Source organism: Gavialis gangeticus, unplaced genomic scaffold, assembly GCF_001723915.1.
Source record: "Gavialis gangeticus isolate Ggan-Ray unplaced genomic scaffold, GavGan_comp1, whole genome shotgun sequence".
In the NCBI taxonomy this organism is placed as follows: domain Eukaryota; kingdom Metazoa; phylum Chordata; order Crocodylia; family Gavialidae; genus Gavialis; species Gavialis gangeticus.
Genome location: NW_017729022.1, coordinates 87,521,848 through 87,546,448, shown reverse-complemented (window position 1 = coordinate 87,546,448; position 24,601 = coordinate 87,521,848). Strand labels below are relative to the sequence as shown.

Genomic DNA, 24,601 nt, shown 5'->3' with positions numbered 1-24,601 from the left:
TTTTTTTTTTTTTTTTTTTTTTTTTTTTTTTTACAGGCATGAGTATGCTGTACAAAGGCCAGCACCTGCAAAGGACCAAAGAAACAAGATGGTCAGCTGAAAACTGCAGAAATAATTCAAAGTAATTTGGAAAAGTTTCAGAGTATTCTGTCAAACTTTATGAATGGGCATGGCAACCTGTCCACTGAAAAAAAGATAGCCATTAGTAATTACAAGACCATCCAAATTCTAGTTCTTTGTTGAATTTATGAGAATATTTTAAAGAGCTTACTCATATGAACAATTGTCTTCAAAAGAAATGAATGCCTCCTGCTAAAAGGGAGTTGAATTGAATATTTTTGCTTGTGAAGAATTTCAAGGAAAGAGAAAGAAATATCAAGATTTTTTCTCAATTTTTATTCAAGCACCTGTTCTGAAAGATGTGTACAATGAAGCACTAAGATTTCGACTTGCCACCCAGAGAAATAAAGGACTACCTCAAAATATTGACATGCTATGGTCACTGCACATTCTTCACCATTCTGAAGCATAAATGAGCATAAGTAGTCTCTGATTTATCAGAAGTGGATTGATGAAACCAACTGCAAAGATTTTCTGAGAAGAACTCCAAGTTATACAGAAGTTTGGAAGTGATCTTTTCCACCAGCTCTACTGACTTCTTGTAAGTGCATGTTTGAATTGACTTGTTTGGATTAGGTACTGAGAAACTGGAGGTTGAAAAGCCTGTATTTAAGTCACTTAGAGATAAGAAAAATTGCTAAAAAATTGGAAAAGTTCTACATGACCCCAAAGAATTAAGGGAGGCCTTCCCAGGTATTTTAAAATGTTTACAGTTATCTTGTTCCTTGGAGCACCAAGTGGAATTTGTGGGAATTCCTGTTCTTGTTTGAAAGAATTGTATCGCACCAAATTCTAAACATGGCCCAAAAAAGAAAGAGAAACCTCACTCTTATGTGATATGAAAATTATTTCATTTCAAAAAAGAACTTGGATGCCTTTGTGGAAGAATTCACACACCATTATCAACCTCAATTGTAGTTTCATAAACAATATTTACATTTTGCAGCATTCTCGCATTCAAATCTATATTTTTACATTTCTTAACCTTTGCAATGTTTAATATTGAATACTGAACAATTACATGAATATCCTTCTTTTTTGTTTCACAGAAAAAAAAGTCAAAAAGGCTTATGACCGAGACTGCATTATTTCATTAATACACAACCGCCAATCTTGTCATGCATTATGTACTTCTGTCCAGTGCCCCCCATCCCATCCCACTATCCTAACTATGGACTGATTAGGTCCCAACTCAGATGTGTTATGAGTGGGCACCATAAACACTGAAGTCAGTGAGCTGTACTCTAGAGCTGAACTTGCCACAGTATCAGGCCCACAACTTCCAACATGAGTTTCACATGCGGCAAGCTGCTGGCATCTGTATAGCATCAAGGGTAAAGTTGTTTTTAAACAGACTCCTTTTTCCTCTACAAATTAATTTCCAATGTTATTTTCATGTAACCACATCTGCAGTCATTTCTATAAATGAAAATAAGTGTTCATGCTGACTACAAATACTGAACGTTTGTAACATTTCTTTTTAAGTATCAAACAGCTTTGCACCTTCCCAAATAGAACAGCTCATTTGGGACTCAAGGTAAAATAAACATATTAAGTCATGCGAACATACAGTTTTATTTTCATCGAGCCTGTTTCATCTGCCTAAGCTTATTAAAGGTTTCAGGGCACCTTCATCATAGGCAAACTAACCGAATCAGTGCAGAGAATATTTAGTATCATTAAATCAGATTTTACAGACTGTTCTGCTTTAAGTTAGTTTCACTTTTGACTGCCCTCTATTTGCATCCCCAGCACACAGATTCAGCAAAAAGGGACAGTATCATCTAGTGCAGAGGTGTCAAACTCAAATCAGCTGGCCGACCAGATCCAGACAACAGGGCTTCTTGCCATGGCTGCCAAAGTCAGTGTGTCAGCGCAGCCAGTAGCCATGCACTTAACAACGCTCCTGCTTAATCCCCATCACTGATGGTCACCAATTTTAATCACCAGCAGTGATCAAAAACACTAAGTTCAACAACTGCATTTACCTCCTGGATGCTGGCTGCACTGACACAGGGTAAACTCTGGCAGCCACAGCAACAGGGGTTGACATTAACTCCTTTGAATGACCTGCCTCCGTAGGCCCCTGTTCCAGTGGTTAGAAAGATAGCATCAGGAGACCTAGTCCTGTTCCCAAGTCCACTTGCTCCACTTGTTCCTCATCCCTAAGATGAATTCCTTGGTGCAACACTGCCCTAACCGGCTCCTATGGCTGGGAGGTGCCACACCATGGCAAAGCCTTCCAGCAGGACCCTCATAGTCAGCCCTCAAAGCTGGTGGCCTGCCTGCTAGGGCTGTGTGAAGCTTCAGTCACTGATTTGATTCGGATGAGATTCGGCCTGATTCGGTGGCCGAATCTCTGAATCCAAATGGAATCAGGAGACCCATTCATTTCTCCGGATTGAATTGGAAGCCTCAGATTTGATTCAGAGAGATTCAGAGAGATTTGACAATTTGGCCATAGACACAGCTTCATCTGTTTTTCTACATACCTCGAGGTAAGAGGTGTGGCCTGTGAATGCTGAGATGGTGGGACGGATGGAGCGTCCCACGGGAGCACGGGGCAGGTCCCCCATGTGCTTGACGGTGGACCTAGAAGTGGACCAGAAGTATTTTTGGTCCACTTCTGGGTACACTGCCAAGCACACGGGGTGGGGGGGAGGCATACTCCCGTGGGATGCTCCATCTTCCACACCATCTCACTGTTCACAAGCCATGCTTGGTACCTCAAGATATGTAGAAAAAAACATAAAGCTGTGTCTATGGCTGAATCGCTGATTCTCCAAATCAGAATCAAATTGAAACAGTGATCTGAATCTGAGAATTGAATCACTGTCCCCCAAATCGGGCCAAATCCAAATCTGAATCATATACTGCCCGCTTCGCACACCCCTACTGCCTGTCCTATCCTAGTTATGCTATAGCTTAGATAAATATTCATCCCTCTTTCTTTTAACACCAGGCAGTCCAGCTTGTGGCCCATGGGTTGTTTGTGGCCTCCAAGGGGGATAAACATGTGACCCACAGGCTGCTGCTCAACTACTGCTCCCCTCAGCACTTCTGATGCAGCAGCAGCAGCCAGGATCCTCCAAGCTCCCACTCCCATCACAGCTTCTGCTCCCTGCCCCCACTCCTGGGAGTAGGGCAGTGCAGTGGGTGGATGCACTGCACACCTAGCAGGCAGGGAGGAGCAGGCTGTCCTACTGATGCTGTGCATGTGGCAAAAGGAAGCTGGGCTGCCTGTGTTGTGTGCAATAGAGCAGGAAGATGCCTGCATGGCACGTGCAGAAAGGAAGCCAGTGTGCCTGTGCCATATGTGTGGCAGAGGCCAGTCAGGTTGCCTGGGTTGCATACAGCTGCAGAATGGGCTGTGAGGCATACCTGGCTGGGAGCAGGATGAGGCTGCACACGGCGGGGGGCTGGGCTGCCCACACTGCATGTGCATTTGTGCAGGGGGGACTGCCATCTGCACAGCCCATGGCCCCCAAGCTGCCAAGAAGTTAAACAGCCCTTTTTTAACTATTGGATTTGCATCTACGGGTCCCAAACCTGCTTAGGGCCACATTACCCTACAGATTCCCATCAGCAGACAGAAAAAGAATGAAACAGCACAGATCTGGAAGCGGCTGGCAGAGCCCCTGGTTCTCACGTCACAAGCAGTGACCTGTGACTCTGCCCTTTCAGTGTCCTCTGAAATATTTCAAATATGTTGTCCCCAAAGATCAGAAGAAGCTGAAATATTCTTTAATATGAGGGATGAAATCCTGCTCCTACTGAAATTGCTGGCAGGCTTCCCAGGGACTTCAGTGAGGTCTGAATTTCACTGAAGTAGGCCAGATTTTGTCCCAGAACTAGAAGTCAGCAACCACACACAGGTTACAAAAAGCTGGTCTCTGGCTCTCTCTCCCTGAACACAATATTACATCCTATTTAGTCCTCACATACATAGAGGCAACATCTAAATGGGCCTTTTTTTTCTCATTCCTTTAGATATATTTCCTGTTATTTTTGTTGTTGAGGGAATACTTGTCCTTTGGTGCTCAGTCCCAGAAGCTGCATCTCTCAGACTGAGATCCAAAACCAACCCCCTCCTTATATGTAGTCCCTCATAGCTTTTGAGGACTGGGACGTGTGCCTGTCAAAGAGTTAGCTTCATAATTCCCCTTTTGCTATTAACTTATGACTAGATGTAAAAAAAAAAACCCCAAATTTTACCTGTTAGTCTATCTGTCTTCATTTTGCTAGTCCAATTACGAAAGTACTCATGTCATACATTACTCTAAAGAACATCAGCACAAACTCGGTCTTCCGGGAGGCTGTGTCACAAATCTGCAAACTGTTTCTACAAACTGCTGGAAGTGCCTCTGGGCAAGTCTGCTTGAAATTCCATGGAAATCACAAAAAACTGAAAACACTCAGCAGCTCCCAGAATCAGGCTCTCGGTGAGGGAAGAGAACGTATTTTCTCTCAGGTAAAGTCCAGTCCTGCACCACTGATATCAATGGCTGTTTTGTCATTGATTTCTACTGAAGAAGCAATAGAACATGGGAGAGTAGATCTCTGAATAAGCAGCACAGCTAGTCAAGGCTAGGAAAAGCTGTATGCAGGCAGAACATGGTTACCAAGCTATCTTCAACAGTTTGAGGCATATGAACCAAGTTCTTCCCACAGTTACATCCATGCACCTTCAGAATGCTACGCCGTGTCTTTAAAGTTAGTGTGGGCGGGTAAAATAAGCTTATTCATCTATTAAAAATGTGATTGCCAAAATGTTCACAAATCTGACTTCACGCCCTCTGCAGACGCAGGTTCAAAAGTTATCTTATTGTATGTTACAAATCCCCTACGCAGTTTGGCTCAATTGGCTTCTTCCACTTTAACAAGAGAATGGTACAGCAAAAGGTGATGTTGTAAATGAGAAATGAGGTAGAGGCAGGCCCAGAATATGAAAAATATGAATTAATGCAGATGAGCACAGGGGTGTATTCACCATGTCAGACCATATTGTCTAGCAGAAGGCACTGACAGATAGCCGTGATGTGCATGGATATAGCTCATCAGAGGCCTGGAACTGCAAATAGTGGTAGTTGTTGCAGGTCCAGATGGGCGAGTTAATAGCAGCTAACAGCACTGAATCACAGTCACCATCAGGCCGTTAGTCCTTCCCTGCTGTGCTTACTTAGGCTGCTTGCAGTATGTTAACAATACATGGTATTGTGTGGGTTTTATGAGCATTTTATCACTCAGCTGACGCTCTTTTTCTCCATCTCTCAGATCCTCTATTGACACATTAAAAGGACACTTTTAAAAATAACAAGCCAGGACAGGCACAAAGGAAATGTCCAACAGCAAAATTAACTCAGCCATACTGCAAATGCTGTACACTTTCCTGGAATACATTTTATAACACAAATCATAATATATTGCCCCATGTATTTAGTCATAAAAAAAGAAGTGGAGAATAATATGAAGGTGCAATACAGCCATTTTACTGTGACTCAATGTTTGCATTTCAGATGTCTTCCTGTTAAAATGTGCAGTTTTAGGACTCAGGTCTGCACAGTATAAAATAATGAGAGTTGAGGACTCTCAGCTGCCTGCATACTAGAACCAACAAGGATGCATTAATACATTTAAATGGTGATTTCCTAGTCTTTCTAAATAAAAATCCATGAAGAATAGAAGAAAATCTGGGATTCTTCATTTTTAAATCTCCCTTTCAGTACCTAATGAGTTTTTAAGCCATTCAAACCCAAATGTTTTATTGGATATAACTTACTGACAAATTCTGAGGTCTCCAATGAGAATTAAATCTGCAATACTGATTTGTAATTGGGTCATGGAGTGCCATTCCCAAGACTTGGGGGATGTAATCAAGCACACAGCCAGGGACATGCACACACTTGAAGCCTACCTCTCACTGAAGTATATGTATCTACATTTTCAAAAGTTTCATAGATTTCATAGACATTAGGGCTGGAAGGGACCTTGGAAGATCATCGAGTCCAGCCCCCCACCCAGCAGGACAGGAAGTCAGCTGAGGTCATAGGATCCCAGCAAGATAAGCATCAAATTTGCTCTTGAAGGTGTTCTATGTAGGTGCTTGAACAACCTCTGATGGCAGGCTGTTCCAGACCTTGGGGGGTTGATTTTGGGTGCTTTAAGGAGGCTTATTTTCAAAAGCACCAAGCATCTGCCCTCTGAAAACCAGGCCTTTCTCCAGAGTTGAACAGACAGGAGTGGGGAAACCCAAAATCATTAGCTGATTTGAAAATTCCACTATCTTCATGTAACCTTCCATCCCACATTCACACGAAGGCAGGAAAGCACAGCTACTGAGCTAACACAGTCAACTTGCCAGAGAAACCAGTTGTAGGCAAGTAATAACAGAAAGTAACGGAACAGTCATGTAACGCACCTATCATGTTCGGTACGGCATGGGACACAGCTTCCCACAGCAAGATGGCAACATTTCCAGAATTCCTCAGGACAGCCCATGCAGAGATGCAAGTAAGTAATCCTGACAAGGATCAGATTGTATCCTTTCCAACCATGACTCTGCATGTACTTGTGAATGACCACGGTGATGACAGAACATTACAAATCAGTAAATGCAATCTTGTTCGAGATCATGTGGTATTTCATACAGGAGAGGAAACAGCATTCCCAAAAACTCTCCTCGGAGTTCTGGCTTTACATTTAGCTAAATGAGACAGGTGAGGATCTGAATATACCTGGTGTACCTAGTACACACAGATATAAACCCTTATTATTCTATGATTCTATGATTATGTAGGAATGTGACAAGGGAAATTTACATTTAAACCCTGCACCAAGCCAACAAATTTTATGGTTGGTTATTTTTTCCAGGAATAGTGCCTTGGACAAGGAGTATGTGATCCAAAAAGGGAAAATATTTAGCATTTCCTATAAATCTTCATGTCTGCAATTAATTGCCACCTTTTCTCAGACCTCTCTCTGATAAGACTCAAACTCCAATGGGTTCTTCAAGCCTTCCTCGTAAAAGCATGTGGCAGGCTCATCCCATTAAGCATAGAAAACTGAAGAATGTGACTTACATGACTGACTAATCAATGTGGCTCGTATTCAGAAATCTGAGTATTAAATACTTGCAGCAAACTGTTCATCAGCACTCCACAGTGTGAATGCAATATACTTGCAATATACTGGTCAAATGTAGATCAAATTCAATGAAATCTGTCAACAGAAAAAGAGCCTGTATTCATTGAGTAAATTCTTTCTTGTAAAGTAGTCACTCATTTTTAGTTACAGATTATCTGCAAAACCTGCTGAATGCTGCTTTCAACTCTTACGTATTTTAGGGTATCTACAGTCAGTGGAAGCTGCATAACTCACAAGACTCAATAGGGTACCAATAGAGATAGTTTCCAATCTGAGAGCTGACCCCTACCACTGATGTCCTGAAAACTGCATTGTGTTGGAAAGAAGGTGTTGCTGCGTTCAAGGAATAAAGATATGTAACTGGGAGAGGATATGATTCAGAGGAGGCTGAGGGAAGAAATGGCTCTTGGAAAAAAAAACCTGCAAGTGCTGAAATCCTGAGTCCCAGAGCCGAACGTCTCTAAACTTGAAGGCTGCATGTAATCCATACCCAGACCTGAATTTTGCAAATAACTTCGATCCTTAGGTTTGGCCAAAACTGAAAGCCACTATCTATTACACACCTGAACTTTGAAGCGTTTAAAATTCAAAGATGCATTTGACAGCATTGTTGTTCTCACTGTTCAAAATATGTAGATAAACTTTACTAACATATCCAAATTTTGTTAACGGATGGACAAAACCAAACCAATCCAAGTCACTGCTATTAGTAAATACTGACAATTGTACATTCAAATATCATTAATTTAAATTATTCCATAAGTATAAAAAAGGGGTTCATTTGTTGTTAAAACTTTTGTCCTTTGCTTTCCAGCCGTGCTCCAACAATTGGAAACACAAGACACTTTTTGATGTTTCCTTGAAAACATTTTTAGGAAAAAACACTTGTTTTGTTACATGGTTGAAGGGCTATTTTTAAAGAATCTGACCCATCCACACAAACTCTTAAAAACAACAACAAACCCACAAAAAACTATGTTCACACACATATGCCCTAAAGCAGAGGTTGTCAACCAGGGGTCCACCAGGGGTCCGCGTACCCCTCTGGGTACTTTGAAAGGTCCCAGAAGGTAAGTGGGGGGTGGACAGGGGTGGAGTGCTGCCAGTCCACACCACTGCCTCACAGGAGCAGGGCCAGGGTGGGGTGAGAGGAGGGCCACACAGAGGCTGCACGCCACTCCCCCCTTCCCCCCCGCTCTGCATCTGGCCACTTGCCTCCCCTGCCCAGGGTACACTTACTAAAAAGGGGGCCACCGGGGGCACATTTATTTAAAAAGCTTGAAAACCCCTGCCATAAAGCATGCATTGAAAATGCACAGCAAGTTACTGTAGGGCTAAATTCAACTTAGGAAATGTGTCAGATGGTTCCCAGGTGGTGAAATGATGGGGAGGTACTCCTGAAAAAACTGACAGCAAATTCCCCTCCACTGCATGCCTGCAGAAAATAAGGTATCATCTGAGGATGGATAAGGCATTTCCAAAAGCCGATCATTTTCTGAGGAACAGCATGTTATAATCCAATGCAAAAGATACGCATGTACATCAGAGGTACTGTTTTGCTTTGCGTTTTTTTTAACTTTCGTTTCAAGGGCCAAACCAGTTCCAAATTCTATTGGGCAAAGCGCAGTAGTCAAGTTCCAGATTTTGACTGAGTAGAGCTCAATTGTTCAAGTCTGTGTGGCTGTACCACTGGGCAGGCATCCCCCCTCCTAGACCCATCAGTCTGGGGTTTCAGATACTCCCCAAATCCATGGCAGGCATCCTATATGCAAGCCCCAAGCCCGGAGGCCTTGGGGTTCTGATGACCCCTAGCCTTGCTTGCTCCTAGCCAAAAGGCCAAGAAGCAAGCCACAGAGAAAGAAAGAATGCAGTCTCCCATTGCCACAAAATTATGCAGTTGAGTTTCCTGCACTTGGGGAAGCTTGCAGGGGTCAACCTGCCCAGAGTGCAAGCAGCAGACCTCACCCTATAACTACACTTGATTGGCTGAAAGATCATGGGACACGATCTTAACCAAAAGGCCAAGATTTAGAGATCTAAATTTATACCCTTTATCTCATTGGTTTAAATGCATACAGCTCTTGCATTGTATATAAAAAATCCAAACAGGCACAAATATCTTTGGAGATCACTAAACAGTGTGTTGGTTTCTATTAAGTACCAAAAAGTAATCCTGCCAATCTACTAATATTTAAGTTTCTACAACTTAATGTAAACTAAGTTCCAAGAACTACATAGGTCTCCTTAAAGTATATGTAGCAAGTAGTCTGCACTGTGCCAGCTGGCAGATCAAACAATCTATTAAAATAGACTCCTACTGAATTTAAAGGATTGATTTTCTTCTTTTGCCCCCTCTATTTCCCTATACCCAGACGTAGAATTTGGGGAATATTTTCGAGTCCCAGTAACAAAAGGTAAAAGAAATGCTGTTGGCATTTAATGACTAAGTGCAGATAGTCAAAAAGCCCAAGGCTGAATTGATTTAATCTTCGAAGGTTAGTCTAAACTGCATAGATTGAACCAATAAGAAAGTGAACAGACATTCATTTTTTATTCTGGAAATGCAGCCACATGCCTGTTGTGACCCAAGCCAGAAGGCAAGGGGTACTAGACCACACGTGCCTGGTCTGCTGGAGCAGACAGCTTAGTCCATAGCTATCCTGCCCACCCTACAAGGGTGGAGTTTGCAGGGAGGTACAAAGCAACCTGGGATGCTGAGGGGGAATGTGAGTTAACTTGAATCAGGAGGGGATCTGGGACAAAAGGTCAATAAACTGATTTAGCCTAAATTAGTTAAGTCTGATGCATCCAAGTTGATCTTAAATCAGTTTCAGCCATTTTGCAAGCGGTTTATGTGCATTGAACTTCTGTTGTGTTACAGATTTCAACCAGTTTCCAGTCATTTATACTCATGTATATGTAATTTCTGTCCCTAGCCAATGAGTTTTTCTCTAATGTGCCCTCCTGCTGAACTTGGAATTTGTAACATCCATAAAATGTTTCTAAATATATATGGGCAGACAGGAACAGGGTATTTAGCTCAGGTATAGCTCTTAATTCAAAAACAGCATAAGGATTAACTCAGAGTCTTAGAGTTATTGACATGTAATCAGTGATTTGGTAAAGAAAAGATCATTCGTTCCATCCAAGATTCTCTATGTACTTTATAAATATTAATGAATTAAAGTCCTACAGCCCCTTCATATGGGAGGCCAGTAGTATCATCTGCATTTTCTAAATTGCTGTAGTATGAGACACAAATGGGTAAGGATACACAGAGAGACTCTGGCAAAGCCAAGAATAAAGGCAAATCAGCAAGTGCCTAAAACTCTACCTTAAGCACATTCAGCTGACTGAGAATTGAAATGGGATCAGCACAGTGATATCAGATAGAACAAGGTGTTAGAGGTAAACCGGAGTTATAAGTCGCCAATGACCTCAATTTAGTTAAAATAATATTAAGTATTTATATACCCTTTATGGACAATTTACAAGCAAAACCTTTTGTGTCTATTAAGCCAGCAACCTGCTTCTTTTCCATCACAGAGGAAGCTACATCTTTCATCTGTCTAAGGCAAATACATCAAGTCCTATGCATCTTATAGTTGAGGTGAATCTTTCAGATATTTACTTTTACCCACCCAGTGAGGACAATGAAGATGAACCAGCTCATTTGGAAGATGGAGGGGAATCACTGACTTCTTATAATGCCTTGGGAAATTTTTATAAAACTGAACTAGCACAAGACCTATTCTTCTCACATCATGTCAATTCCTGGGTGGTAAAATCACTTTGATCTCCGAAATTGCTACTGAAGCAAAAAAAAAAAAGTCTGTGAAAAACAAGAACAGGCACCTGGCCAAATACTGAGATGCTTAGGTTTCAAACTTGATGGTGACTTAAATCAAATCCTTTCACATAGGGCAAAGTGAAGTAAGAAGCCCTTCTTAGGTTCAAACACAGACTCAGCCTATGCCCACAGGGATAAGCAACCTCCTTACAAGACCAGTGGAAATCTTGCCTTGTGTAAGGACTTCCCTGGCTCTGAGAAGATAATTTATTGGGTTGTTTGGGAATGGAAGGAGAGGGGTTCGTAGAGCTTCCTTGCAGCCTGCTAGCCATCTTTAAATAGAGCTTAATTCTTGATTGTACAAAGGTAAAGTACAAAAACTGTATTTTACATGTGCTCTTTGTTTCTAATATGCCATTTCCATAAGAGGACTCCCTTGTTTGCCTAACAGTCGGGATTCATTAGGCCTTTTATGATGATTCTCTCTGGTGTGCAGATATGTGATGAATCTCAGATGTTTAAATAGAGTATAACAGTGCTCCATTGACCTCTCCAAGTACAGTTGGAGGGAGAGAAAGGTAATTTTCTCAAAGAAATGTTAAAAATGTGTCTCCATGATAACACAGATGCAGAGGATAAAGAAACTCCAGAGGGATTAAAAAGTTTAGATTAATTTGGAAGAAGGCCACATTGTGTAAAATCTGGTTAGTGTGGGCCTTTCCAATTCTACGCCATATAAACAAACCCATTTAAACTAGATTTGCTAAAAGGAATGTAACAAAAGAAAAAAATACTAGTTGTAACTCAAATGACTTCTGGTTCTGTATTCTTTTCTGACTGACTAAAAAACAAACTAATGTACAGTATATTAGAGCTATAGCTCATGTGGTTTGCTGCATGATTCACACTGTTTGAAAATTTAGTAATTTAAGTAAAGGGATTTTTGGCCCTGCAAGCAAGCTTTTAATATTCAGCAAAGGTATGTCTGGTTGGTACATGAGTATACTTATCACTCCTGAAGCAGACAGTTACCTACAGGCCTTTGACAGAGCTAGTACTGACAGAAGAGCAGAGTCTCCTTCATCTTAGCAAGAAACCCTACTACTTTGATGCACAGATCCCAGAATCACTCTTTTAGCAGGAATGTGTGCTTTGTGAAAAAATGAGAGAGAGAATGAAAAAGAAAAGAGGTAGGATCTTTGCTTGGGATCATATTCCAATGTCTTCTGTCACACACCTCACCCCTGACACTAGATGGGACTACTTAAGCAGCAAATTACTACTGAGCATGCAGATCTTTGGCAAAAGCTAGGCCTTAATATTTCCTCACCTAAGGCCAGATTCTGCCACCTCTAGTCATGCTCAATAAGCACTTACTCTCTGAGTAGATGCTCTTAAATCAGTGGCTTGACCCCATACTGGCTGCACATAAACATTCAGTTCTAGCATGGGAAAATTTCCACCACCAGAAATTAATCCTTTAAAGGAAGCAGTACAGGTGTTTGGTCTCCAACCACCCCCTCTCCCCTGCTCCTTCCCAAGATCGAGATGATCCCAATTTGGGGAAAGTGTTGAGCTGCTCCAGTCCTCCTGTTCCCAGAGAGACTGGAGCAGCATGGCAAAGCCCATCTGCTTCTCATACCAGAAACTCTGATGTTAGTGCCTGGCCACTGAGAGAAGGGAGTAGCACAGCAAAGCCCCTGCCTGTTTCTAATATTGTGAACTCTGGAGTGAGATACAGGCAGGAAGCAGAAGTCAGCTGCTCCTCTCTCCCTTATGGTCTACACAAGGAGTGGGAGCAGCAGCCCTGCCCCCACACCTTCTCCATACCAGAGGACCCTGATCTGGGGAGGGCATGGGAGCCTCTCCCCCAACTCCAACCTCCTGGTCCCCAGCAGGAGTTACGCTGAGCAAAAGCATGGCTATGTTCATTCTCCCAGGAGAAACTCTCCCAGAAGTGATTCCTACCTTGTTGTAGTCAGGCTATTTTTAACCTGGAGCAGCCATTTTCACTCTGGGAGAACATCTACACACTTTTGGTTTCTACCAGGAGAACAGCAATTATCCTAGTAGAAACTGAACCATCTGAGGAAGGAAGACACAATCTGAAATCTTATGAACTGATAATACAAAACTGCAAATGAGGAGTGGAAAAGGGAAGCTGTCAGCCACCAGTACGGCTCCTAGGTATAGTAAGGGTTTTTGGATGACTGGGGTCTAATTAAAATCTGCTAAACTGAAATAGCCTTAAAATAACACATCTGGCAAAATGGCAGGCCCCTAAGAGTACTGCATCCAGTGTTGTCACCAAATCATAAGCCACTGGGTATGAGGGATACTCTACTATGCTGGACCTGAGCAAACAAGGCTTTCCAACAGCTACCCTCCTCTTTGGCACATGTGGTGAGAGCACCTCCTATTATTTCAGGGGGTGTTTTCACTGCATAGAACCATTTTAGGAGTACATGTGGCAGCTGAATTAACTGAAAAGAATACAGTGTATTGCCTAATCCTTCCCATATATATATTCAGAAAAGACCAGGGAAATGCAGGCATCAGCACCCTACACGTGTCACATGCCTGCTCAGACATGTGCTGATTAGTACATATCAGAGCAGGCTCAATTAATCGCATGCCAATTAGCATGCTCCAACAGCCTTGGCATCGTGTATTCAACATCCCCATGCTTCAAAATGGTAGTGGGGGCATTTTAGTTAAAGCAAATGAGCTTTAGTTAAAGCACCCCCACTGCCATTTTGAAGCATGGAACACTGAATACACAAGACGCTGCAAGAGCCACTCTAATTAAAGCACCCCTCTCTGCACCCCAGAGCACATGTAAAGACACCCCTTAGGATGTACTGTGGTGTCTCTTTCACACCACAGAACAGCAATACACAACAGTTTGGAATTTGAAATGAAGAAAAACGTCCTATTCATCTGGAAAAGTAGGCCATTTGTACATGCCATGGGGGTTTACTTTGGTTTAATTCACCCTAAATTGAAGCAGTGGGTTTTTAAAAACACCACTTCAATTTAGGTCAAAGTAAACCCCTGTGGTGTGTACACAAGGGTTGGGCCCAATCCTTATGTGCCTCTCCAGTGGTTGGGGGGAGGGCAAGCTGCCAGCATGCTGAGTGGTCCCTGAACTGTGATGGGGGTGGAGGCTGGTGCTTCCCTCCATGGCAGTGGCGACACCCTCCAGGCAGTACCAACCCACAAGCACCCGGCCTGGGTAATCCTAGGGTTGCCACATTTTTTTTTCCTTCAGCGGAGCCTGCCTGCATGGGCTGCTGGTGAGCCGCCTGCACAGACTGCTTGCATAGCCCCTGAGCTGCACAGGGCCCAGTGCTTCCCTCAACAGCTCTAAGGTAGCAAACTAAAACACCTTGCGCATGTTTTATTTTGCTGAGTCCCAAAGTCATTTAACACACATTACACCACTAACATATGGAAACATCTGCACCATTAAAGGAGTGCAAAAGGGCATTAAGCTGCTTTAAAGGCCAATTTTGTGGTGTGTACAAACGCACATAGATAGGGTTTAGTTTGGCAGCATAATAAAAAGGCAAATTTAACCTTAAGTGAAAAAAGAGGGCCTAGCATCTCTTTTCTTGCAGAAGATACTATGAGATCTTCTGGATATGATGTTACATAAGGCTTACATGACTGTGTCATGACTGTGATCTCATAGCTGTAAATTATAGCTTTTGGGAAGTCTGACTTACACAGCTAATAAGTAGACAGCTGATATTAGATTATTTGCATACTACAGCACTAATGTCTAAAATGCCCTGATTTTTTTTTAAAGTAATGACCAAGATCAATCAACTGACATTCTGGTCTCACACACATCTTGAAGTGTCTGCAACTAAAAAAAAATGTATATCTACATTTGTGTACCTTTCTACATAAATAAAAAGGACAAATTCTGTTCTCTTTGGAATTACTCCACATTTACAGAGATGTAACTAGGAACAGAAATCTGGCCAAAAAGTTTATAGCATTACAAAAATTAATTCAAAATGTGGAACTTCTTGTGGTCAGTTTTTGTTCTTTGAATATTATGTATGGACCTTTGCTTGTTGACATACCCCCCTCTGCACATTCATGAAAACAAGATGTTCTCTAGCCACTTAGACTTTCCTAGTAAAACAGATTTAAATAAATGCTTCACATAATTTCAAAACCAGATGTTACATAGTAAAAACGCATGTTTGCCAAAGGAATAGCCAAGGTCTCGTCACTAGTGCTCAGAATTTTCTGTTTGCAGCTTCATTTTACCATCAGCAGTGAATGAAAAGAGAATCATTATTATACTGTAAAATTTTGCTTCAGTACTGATTTTTTTAATTATGTGATATTCTGAGAAGTTAACGGAAAGAAGTTAGAGTTTTACAAACAACCTTAACTTTGCCCTTCCCCCACCACTGGTATCTAGGGCCACATTACATGTATATTATATCCATACATCATTACCTTCAATAGAAGGAAGATATTCCCATTATGTTATCCCACACAGCAGTTTCTTCAGAGGCTTCTGTCCTCCATGTAGACATAGCTTAACACAGACATAGCTTGAGTTAAATTACCATTGGGTGATGTTAGTTTAAGATGCATCTGCTTCTTTCCCAGACCCAAAGAAAGGTACCTTATGTCCAAATGTTTATCTAAAATTGCTGCCAACTATGCAACTGGTCCAATAAAAGCTATTACCCCCCAAAATTCTGATGTTTCCATTTGAAGCTATGTAGATTGAAACCAAAGAAAATGCTTGTGAAAACCTTTGCAAAAAGAAATAGTGGTGAGATTACCTTACTCTAAAGCAAGACATAAAATAATACTTTGATTAGCCTTCCAATAAAAAAGCTTTACAAAAATGTAAATAAGCTTTAGACTACTAAGATAGCCTCCTCTGTGAAAAATGCTAGCAAGAAGGCCTTCAAGCCCCATAAACATGTTGCAGACTGCACATGCCACATAACTAAGGACTGTAATTTTTTGCCTCAGGCTCCCACATTTAACAAAGGGAAACAGTGCTTTCAACAAAAGATGCTATTCTAGTTATGTGCCCTTTTACCCTGTCAGAGAAACAGCTGGTCTAAAGTTGCAACTAATTTGTATCATGTCTGCGCTAAGAGTCAGTCTCCGTTTGGATAAAACTTTCAAAGTTAGGCTTAATACTGGATGATGGATGGCAGCTTTCCCCATTCCAAAATATTTTTTAAAAACCTACAAAATATTAAAAATACAAGTGGCCAGCTTTGGTATGTTTCATATCATAAATATTTATTGTGTTATTTTTGATGTATAAGCTGCAGTTAAAGTTTCTCACTCTTCCCTTTAGGATAGTCAGTTGAGCTGGTTTGAAGCTGTCTGACAAGTAAATGGAGCTTGCAATAAAGACATGTGGATACCAAGTGTAGTGGAAAAGAATTTTCCTCCAAAAATCATTTGCCTCAGGTAATTCCTTCCAATTTGGGGCATCTTCTCTTCTAAGACAAATGTTGGTTTGGCCTGCAGGGAATCTTAAGGCTTCCTAGGGTCAGCGCTCCAGCAACACAGAGAAACCTAGTGTTACTTTGAAAAGAACCCAGTTCTTAGCAAACCACTAAATGTAATTTACTCTTACTTTAAGGACTCTGAAACACGGTACCCTGAAAGTTGTAAAGGGACTTTAATGAAAGTGAGAGTCAGAACCAAATATTTTAACAACTTTCACTCATGTCAGACAGTGCTGCCAAATCAGGGCCTTCATGGAAAACTGACATGCCTAAAGTTACAAGATAAGTTCAAGAGATTTTTCCTTCAAATTGAGTTCAGCTAAATATTTAAATATTGGCACACACATTTGAGGTCACTATCTAAACCACCCATATCTACAAAACTAGGTTGGAAATGTACTAAGACTTTTCTTTTGAGATTTCTGGTGTATTTGGCATCCACTTACAGCATCGTTCATCCAGGGATCTGAAAATCTTTTCAAAATCTCCTAAAAGTCTCACATCTTGTGAGGTAAGGAAATATTGCTTTTTCAGTTCCACATGTAATGATGATGATGATTATAATCATACTTAACACTTAGTTGCATTCTCAATATGCTCCACAAACATAAATTGCCAGTGGTTTGATGGGAAATTCAACAGGAAACGTGAGCATTAGAGTGACAGAGAGGTTACAATGACAACCTATAGAATAGAAATTGGGAGACAGTAGCAGAAATGGAGGGTAAAGCACAAAAATCCTAACTCCTAACCCACTGGTCTAATGCCTCTTAAATGTTTTCTGCCTGAGAAGAGAAAGTTTGCTAGTAGGGGTGTGCGAAGTGGGCAGTATTTGATTCAGATTCAGATTTGGCCCGATTCAGAGGACAGTGATTTGATTCGCTGATTCAGATCACTGTCCCAATTCACTTTGGCCAAATCTGAATCTGAAGATTCAATCCTGATTCAGAGAACCAGCGATTTAGCCATAGACACAACTTTAACATACCTCAAGGTACCAGGCACAGCTCATGAATGCCAAGATGGTAGGGCAGATGAAACATTCCACAGGAGCACAGCCCCCCCGCCTCCAGTGCCCCCCCCACTCGGTGATCAGCCGCAGGGGAACCCTGGGTGCCCCCACATACCCAGGGGCACCAGTCGCCAAGCCAGAGGAGGACCCCTGCGTGCTCAGTGGCGGACCTGGAATTGGACTGGAAGTACTTCTGGTCCACTACCAGGTCCACTGCCAAGTGTTCAGGGGACCCCCCATGCTCCCATGGGACGCGCCATCTGCCCCAACATCTCAGCATTCACGAGCCACACCTGGTACCTCAAAGTATATAGAAACAACATATAAAGTTGTGTTTATGGCTAAATTGTCGAATCTCTCTGAATTGAATCAGAGGCTTCCAATTCAATTTGGAGAGATTAATGGGTCTCCTGATTCTATTCAAATTCAGAGATTCGGCCACCGAATCTCCTCTGAATCGAATCAGCAACCAAAGCTTCGCACAGCCCTAACTAGCTGTGTTAGTCTGAAGCAGGCAGAATGTAGGGCAGGGTGGCTGGCACTTTAGGGCACTTTTACATGTGCTCCAATGCTTTCCGATTAGAAAGTGTCAGAGCACTAATCAGACCACTCCAGCATGCTTCTGTGTCTCGTGTATAAATCATCCCGGATTTCAAAATGGCAGTAGGGCACTTTAACTAAAGCTCATCAAATGAGCTTTAGTTAAAGCACCCTTGCAGCCATTTTGAAATGTGGGATGCTGAATACATGAGATGCTGCGGGTATTTTAATTAGAGCAGCTCTTGAGAGCCACTCCAATTAAAACTCCCACACCGGGGAGCATGTGTATAGGCACCGTTAGAAAAGAAGTCATTCAGAATTACATCAGCTTTTGTAGGCAACATAGCATCTGATGAAGTAGGCTATTGCCTATGAAAGCTTATGCATTTCTGGATGAGTTAGTCTCTGAGGTGCCACCCTGCCCTGCCCTAGAAGGTCAGGTTAGCATAGAAGACAACACTGCAAAATTTGCTAGGGATTCTTTGCCTGCTACAGATAGCCACAGTTCTGCGCACTCCTGCCACATTTTCTCCAGGTAGCTGTCTCTGTTCTCCACCTGATACGAACGTGCAGATAGCCTTCACTCGTTTTGTGTGGAGTGTCCTTATCTCTCTTCATTATGCTTATTCAGAATTTTTTTTCTGTTTTATCTTTAAATCTCACCTTTCCAAATAGAGCTGTAACAGAAGGAAATTTCTTTTCAGTTAGCGCATCAACTTTACAATTCCTTGATGGTATCATTCCTGAAAAAAAAAATTTGCCCACATTTTTGGACTTTGGTTTACTTGTTTTAGGTCATCCTTAAAGGAACCAAAACTCTATGCATTAAACTCTGGTTAATTCACCTATACTTTTCCCCTATAATTTAATTCATTGTTGTACTTATTCTCCATCAGTTTCCCCCCACAACTTCCACTAATTGATCATTTCTGGAGGATTCAATATAATTTTCATTCCCACTGGAGTGGGAAGTTAACCAGAGTTTACCAAACATTCAAACAATACTCCAGATTTCTTTCTTTCAGCTGGTTACTTGCTTACGTCTTTAATGCAGGAAGTAAAAATTTTCCACCGCAAGTAAGCAGGTTCACTGACCACTGAAAGGTATCTCATTTCCATGGGATTATGCTCTGCATCAGGACAAATAATGATATCACTTCCTGAGCTCGCTCCTCTGGTTTTCAACTAAACAAAATTCTGAGCACTCTACACATGCTCCTCTCAAAAAAAAACCCCAAAAGTAATGCCACACAAAACACCACCAAGTTCTCATATAAAACAAAAAACTTTTAGATAAAAACTATAGAGCCTCTGAATGGGGTAGAGGTCACATGTGAAGTCACAGATTCTATAGGGAAGGTCAGTCTCTGGAACAACTGGTTGATGGGAGAGATTTTTTCAATACCTGGTATTCTGAAGAGCTGGAATTAACTGGTGCTGTACCTCAGCACCAGTGAGAGCATGGAAAGGTGGTTTTACACCAGCCATGTGCTATCCAAATCACAGACTGCTTTAGGGGACTAAATAATGTCTTCTCTGCATAGTAGACTCAGAGGCCACTCTATTTTATATCTGCTTTGCCACCCAGAATGCATGTAGCACAGAGCATTACAAGCATGCTCTAACATACTCCTGATGTATTTTTAGCCTTTTCAGGTCCACCCCTCACTTGTGAAAATGGGAGCAAAATGGACTTTTATTTCAGCCCTATAACGTTCTTGCACCAAGATAATTTTCTTAGGGACATTATAGCTTTTATTTTGTCCCCAGTGCACTACCCGGGTCGAGGCAAAAATGCAACCCATAGGCTTTGCAATTTATTTCAAGCACAGGCATTAGTGGTTAGTTTCAGACAGGGCTCCCTATGGCTCTAAGAGATACATATTTAAGGAGCACCAATGATTTGCTGTAACATTTTTGCTGAACCAATAAATCTTTAGTAGGCATCCAACCTTGCACTCTGAACTCATCCTGTAACCTATTTTGGAAATAGACCTGAACCAAAATTTCTGATTCTCCACCAAACACAGCATCTAAATTTCATTTCAGAGTAGAATTTCCCAGATTCTCTAATACTGGGGTTGTCAACTGGGAGTACTCTGAAAGGTCCCAGGGGGTATGCAGAGGTGGGCAGGAACAGAGCGCCACCAGCCCACACTGCTGCCTCACAGGAGCAGGGCTGGGGTGGGGCAAGAACAGGGCCGCACAAATGCTGCACTGCTGCCACTCGCCATGCCCCCGTTCCATGTCCAGCCACTCACCACCCCACACCGTGCTCCATGTCTGTCTGCTCACCACCACCCCTCCCTAAAAAGGGGGCTGCCAGGGGCACACTTTTTAAAAACAGTTGAAAAACCCCTGCTCTAATAGATCATTTAAAAAAAAAAATCTAATTTTGAGAAATAATCCCTTTAGTAGCTCTGGCCAATGAAAAGAGCAGTGGTCCATGAGAGATTCAATAATCAGATGTAAATTACCTTTTGCAAAGGGTCCAAGCTCCTGTAAGGCAGATAATATGTAATTACTCTGCTAGTTAAGACCCTAAGAGCTCCACATCAATTGTTTTGCCCCCAGTATACAGTCCTAGCCTTAATTAGGTCTCCTGGGGTAAACAGGAGTTACTTGGGACAGCATTTTAACATATAGTATGGGACTCTAGCAAAAGCAGCTTTGAGACTAAAAGACACCAAGTGCAAATGACACTGTCTATGAAATTGTCAACGTTCTTAGAAATATTTTATCTCTTTCTCACTAAGAAAAATATACCTGATAACACTGGGAAATGTATAAAGTCCATCAAGAATTAAAGAGTCATCTTTTAATACCACTGGTCCCTAGAGGAATTTTACACATTGTAAATATTGTAGATAATTCTTTTTAAAAAAGATAAACTACTATACGGGTTTGTATCATTCACTTTCTCAACTTATTGAGGAGTAGAATAAACAGTGTATTCCACAGCATTTTTCTTCACATTGTGAAAGATATACTTCCTGCCTTCTTTTCCACCTGGTCATATTTATAACAAGGAAGAGCAAGTTAAATAGAGAAATATATTACAAGATTTTGCTTCCCTACAGAATTTTCTGCGATAAGTACTGGGTAAAAATGGGGTTTACAATGAAATACCATGGATGGAAACAGATATTGCCTTATGTCACATTTGTGCCACCATAAAGTCCTTCCCCACTCAGCCAGATCCATGCCCCATGATTGCAAGAGATAGTTCTGGCTGAATGGGGAAAATGGGGAGATCACATTGCCCTTGCCCTGTACCATCAAAGGTAGGACAAGGAGCAATGTGTGTTTTGCCCAGTTAAGTGGATCCACTGTCCTGCTGAGGCATCTCTTTAGTATGAGGAATGATTACTAACATCAGACAAGGTTAACTTTTGTCTCATCTCATGATTTGGTAAATAATCTACTTGTGTCATTCTGAATTCTACATGGCAGGAAATTCAGCCGTATCTGACACAACACACAGGATATATAGCATTATGTAATCCCATTGTAAAATTTATCATGGGGACCTATTTCTCTGTTGAAAAAGTAGCTACTATTTCTGTGTAAAGGTGATACTTTGTTGAACCAGAAATGTTTTGCAAAAACATCTTGGATTCAATAAACTATCATCAAACCACAGAAAGAATTCCAAAGGAACCCAACCTGCCAGTCAGGTCTACTTAGGAAACCTGCTTTGTTTCCTGAGACAGCCTTAACTTTCAGGGAGAGAAGTTCTAGGGCAGTGGTTCTCAACCTTTTTTGTACCAGGACCCATTTGTAAACGTTGATGGCCAGTCCCGACCCAGTGCCCCTCACTCCTGACCCGCTGCCTCCCACCACCAGGCCCCAGCCCCCCAGTGTGTGGGGCAAGGGGCTGGGTGTGTGGCTCATGGGACTCTGCCAGCCTGCAAAGGAAAAGCCACAGTCTCCCACATTTTTCTCCTTTAAAGAATAATTTTTAAGTTTGTTTGCAACCCTTTCATATGTTCTTGTGACCCACTTTGGTCATGACTCACAGGTGGAGAAACGCTGCTCTAGGGCATCCCCCTAATACAATGTGTCCCAGGTCAGAGGCCCCAAATTTCTAGGGTTTCTTATTCCAGAGAAATCAGTCATTTGGACTGCTCTAAGTCAGGGGCCTCAGGGTTCCCAGGCTGTTGAGCTGGCTAGGACTCTCAAAGCCCTGGGAACTCTGGTTCTTACTGAAGCTTGACTCCCCTCTCTGCTGCAGGGACTTGAAAGCACTAAGAACCTACCTTAAGCCAGAGGTCGCAGACCTTGTCAATTCCTTGCCACATAGTCAAGAAAATTTGGGGGCTCCTTGAACTTTCTGGCCTTGCACCAGACAGGTAGGAACTTGACAGCCTAACAAAAGATTGGCTCAAGAGCTGAGGCTCCTGGCTCTGCCACAATGTGTATAGAAGCCATTAAAGTCCTAATTTGACCTGTGCCTCTGGAGACTTTCACATTCCTGGCTGCAGATCCAGAAGCATGGAGGTGCCAGGATGATCCACACCTCCATAATGCAGGCTGCTGCATCATCAGAGCCATGGGTTTTCAGATAACCGGGTCCCAGTGCTGCCAGTCTCCCTTGCGCATAGCCCTGCAGGGGGCACAGACCTGAGGAGCCACAGTATTTGTTGATTTACGTTGATGGTCTTAACAATTTCATTGCTGCTGGGGTCTAGAAAGCATATTTCACTTCAGTATTCTTTCAGCATTATGTAAATCTGGTTTTGTCCAGAATCAGAATGAAACCAAATTGTGGAATATCAAAATTTCTCACAAACTGGAAATCCCAAATTCTGGCCAGCTGTAATCTTGGATATGGTTGTAGAGTCCACAGGATTGTAGCAAAAGCCTGAAATAGTGTGTCTAAGCCTTGCAAGTTGTAAATATTTAGTAAACATGGTTATCTGGACCCCAACATGCCTTATGGCTCCTTCCTAGTATGTTTCTTGTGAAAAGACCACAAGATGTAGTAGAGGTTTAAAAATTACAAAATCTTATTTGCATGATCTAGTAGTAACAGGAGGCTCAGGAAATAGCAATCTTAGATAAAACCTTTCTAAGGTCAAAGAAATGCACACAGGTGCACTGCAAAATTCAAGTACTTCAGACAGTCATTTAAATCTCTGTTGTTTCACCACCTAGTAACACTGACAAAAACAGTCTGCAGCAGTATCTTCAGTCATGTGCAAGTGAAAGAACTGACCCACTAGTCCAAAGGACTTTCAATGGCCTTTCAATTAGCCCTGAAGAAAGCATATCAAAAACAGTGCAGCTACAACTTTAATCGTTCTCACCTGAAGGAAATCTGGTGTACAGTAGTGGACCCTTCTGTCACACACCAGCTCTAAGGGATGAATTTGAACTGACAACTTGGAAGGCTCTGGACAATCACTGTAAAGAAGTGAGAGAGAGAAATGTTTAGCAAGGATGAAGTCTTTTTTATGAAGAATGCAAATACCATTTCAATGCATTATTTTTTTTGGAAAAAAGAAGCGTCTTAGTAACATACACTATTGAGATTTTTTAAAACCGAACAAGGTATTACCAAAGAAATTAAAAGAAAAGTCTGTAATCCCTGTAACAACTTGGATACTACTACTGGCAGAATGGTTAAGATAATCTCATTTCAAAGAGAACAATTATTTAGGCTGTCCTCAAAGCATAGATTGATTCATAGATTTATAGATTGTAAAGCTGGAGGGGACCTTGGAAGACCATCAGGTCCAGTCCCCTGCACCAGGCAGGAAAAGGCACATAAGTTCAAGCAGGCATATAAGTTCAAGCAATGATACCAGAGAACATACAACAACAATGAACTCTATTAGAACAGCAGACCAGTCTTCTAGGATGATGGTGGAAACCCATCATTTGAGTAATTCAAAACTGAACACAACAAATTTAGAAAGCCTCTGACAGAAAATGATACTGTGCTTGTGAGCAGAAATAAAGAAAATGACCTGGAAGGGAGATTTTGAAAGACATGAAAGAAAGAGTTATGCAGCCCATACCTATTAGAAATCGGTGGCATCTGTACAACTAATTCCTTTTGAAAATCCGTGCTTTTGAAAATCTCCTCTCTAAGAAGCATTTCTCTTTGTCAGTCTGTAGGACTACCATGTTCATCTTACATAAAATTCTACTAAATGATGACTTCTATCAACTTTGATACAAAGTATGCATCCAGCAAAGCAGTTCTAAAAGACCTTTGTGTACCCAGATGGCTCTATACCATAGAAAATACTACACATTTTCAAAGAGCATACCTGGAACACCATCTAAGGGCTCCTATATATGTGCAGGGAGGATGATCTGATGCGCTGTAATTACAGCACATGGGAGCAGACTCCAGAGTCACATGTATTAGTGTCCCCACACTGAAAATTGGCAGCAGGGGCACTTTAACGCTCATTCAACAAGCCTTAAAGCACCCCCACCGCCATTTTTCAACACCCTTGGAGCCACTCTAATTAAAGCACC

At 41.8% G+C, this 24,601-nt stretch overlaps 1 protein-coding gene across 5 annotated transcripts in view; it reads right to left on the bottom strand.

The window, feature by feature from the left end:
• The window catches only part of CALD1 (caldesmon 1), a 369,831-nt gene that overhangs the window by 180,641 nt on the left and 164,589 nt on the right, over nucleotides 1-24,601 (bottom strand). For 4 of the 5 annotated variants that reach the window (XM_019515574.1, XM_019515577.1, XM_019515580.1 and 1 more), the window contains exon 2: nucleotides 23,419-23,515. The gene's annotated coding sequence lies outside the window, so the exon portion shown is untranslated. Of the gene's footprint in view, nucleotides 1-20,586; nucleotides 20,609-23,418; nucleotides 23,516-24,601 lie in introns of all 5 variants that reach the window. The other variant, XM_019515575.1, reaches the window with a different exon arrangement.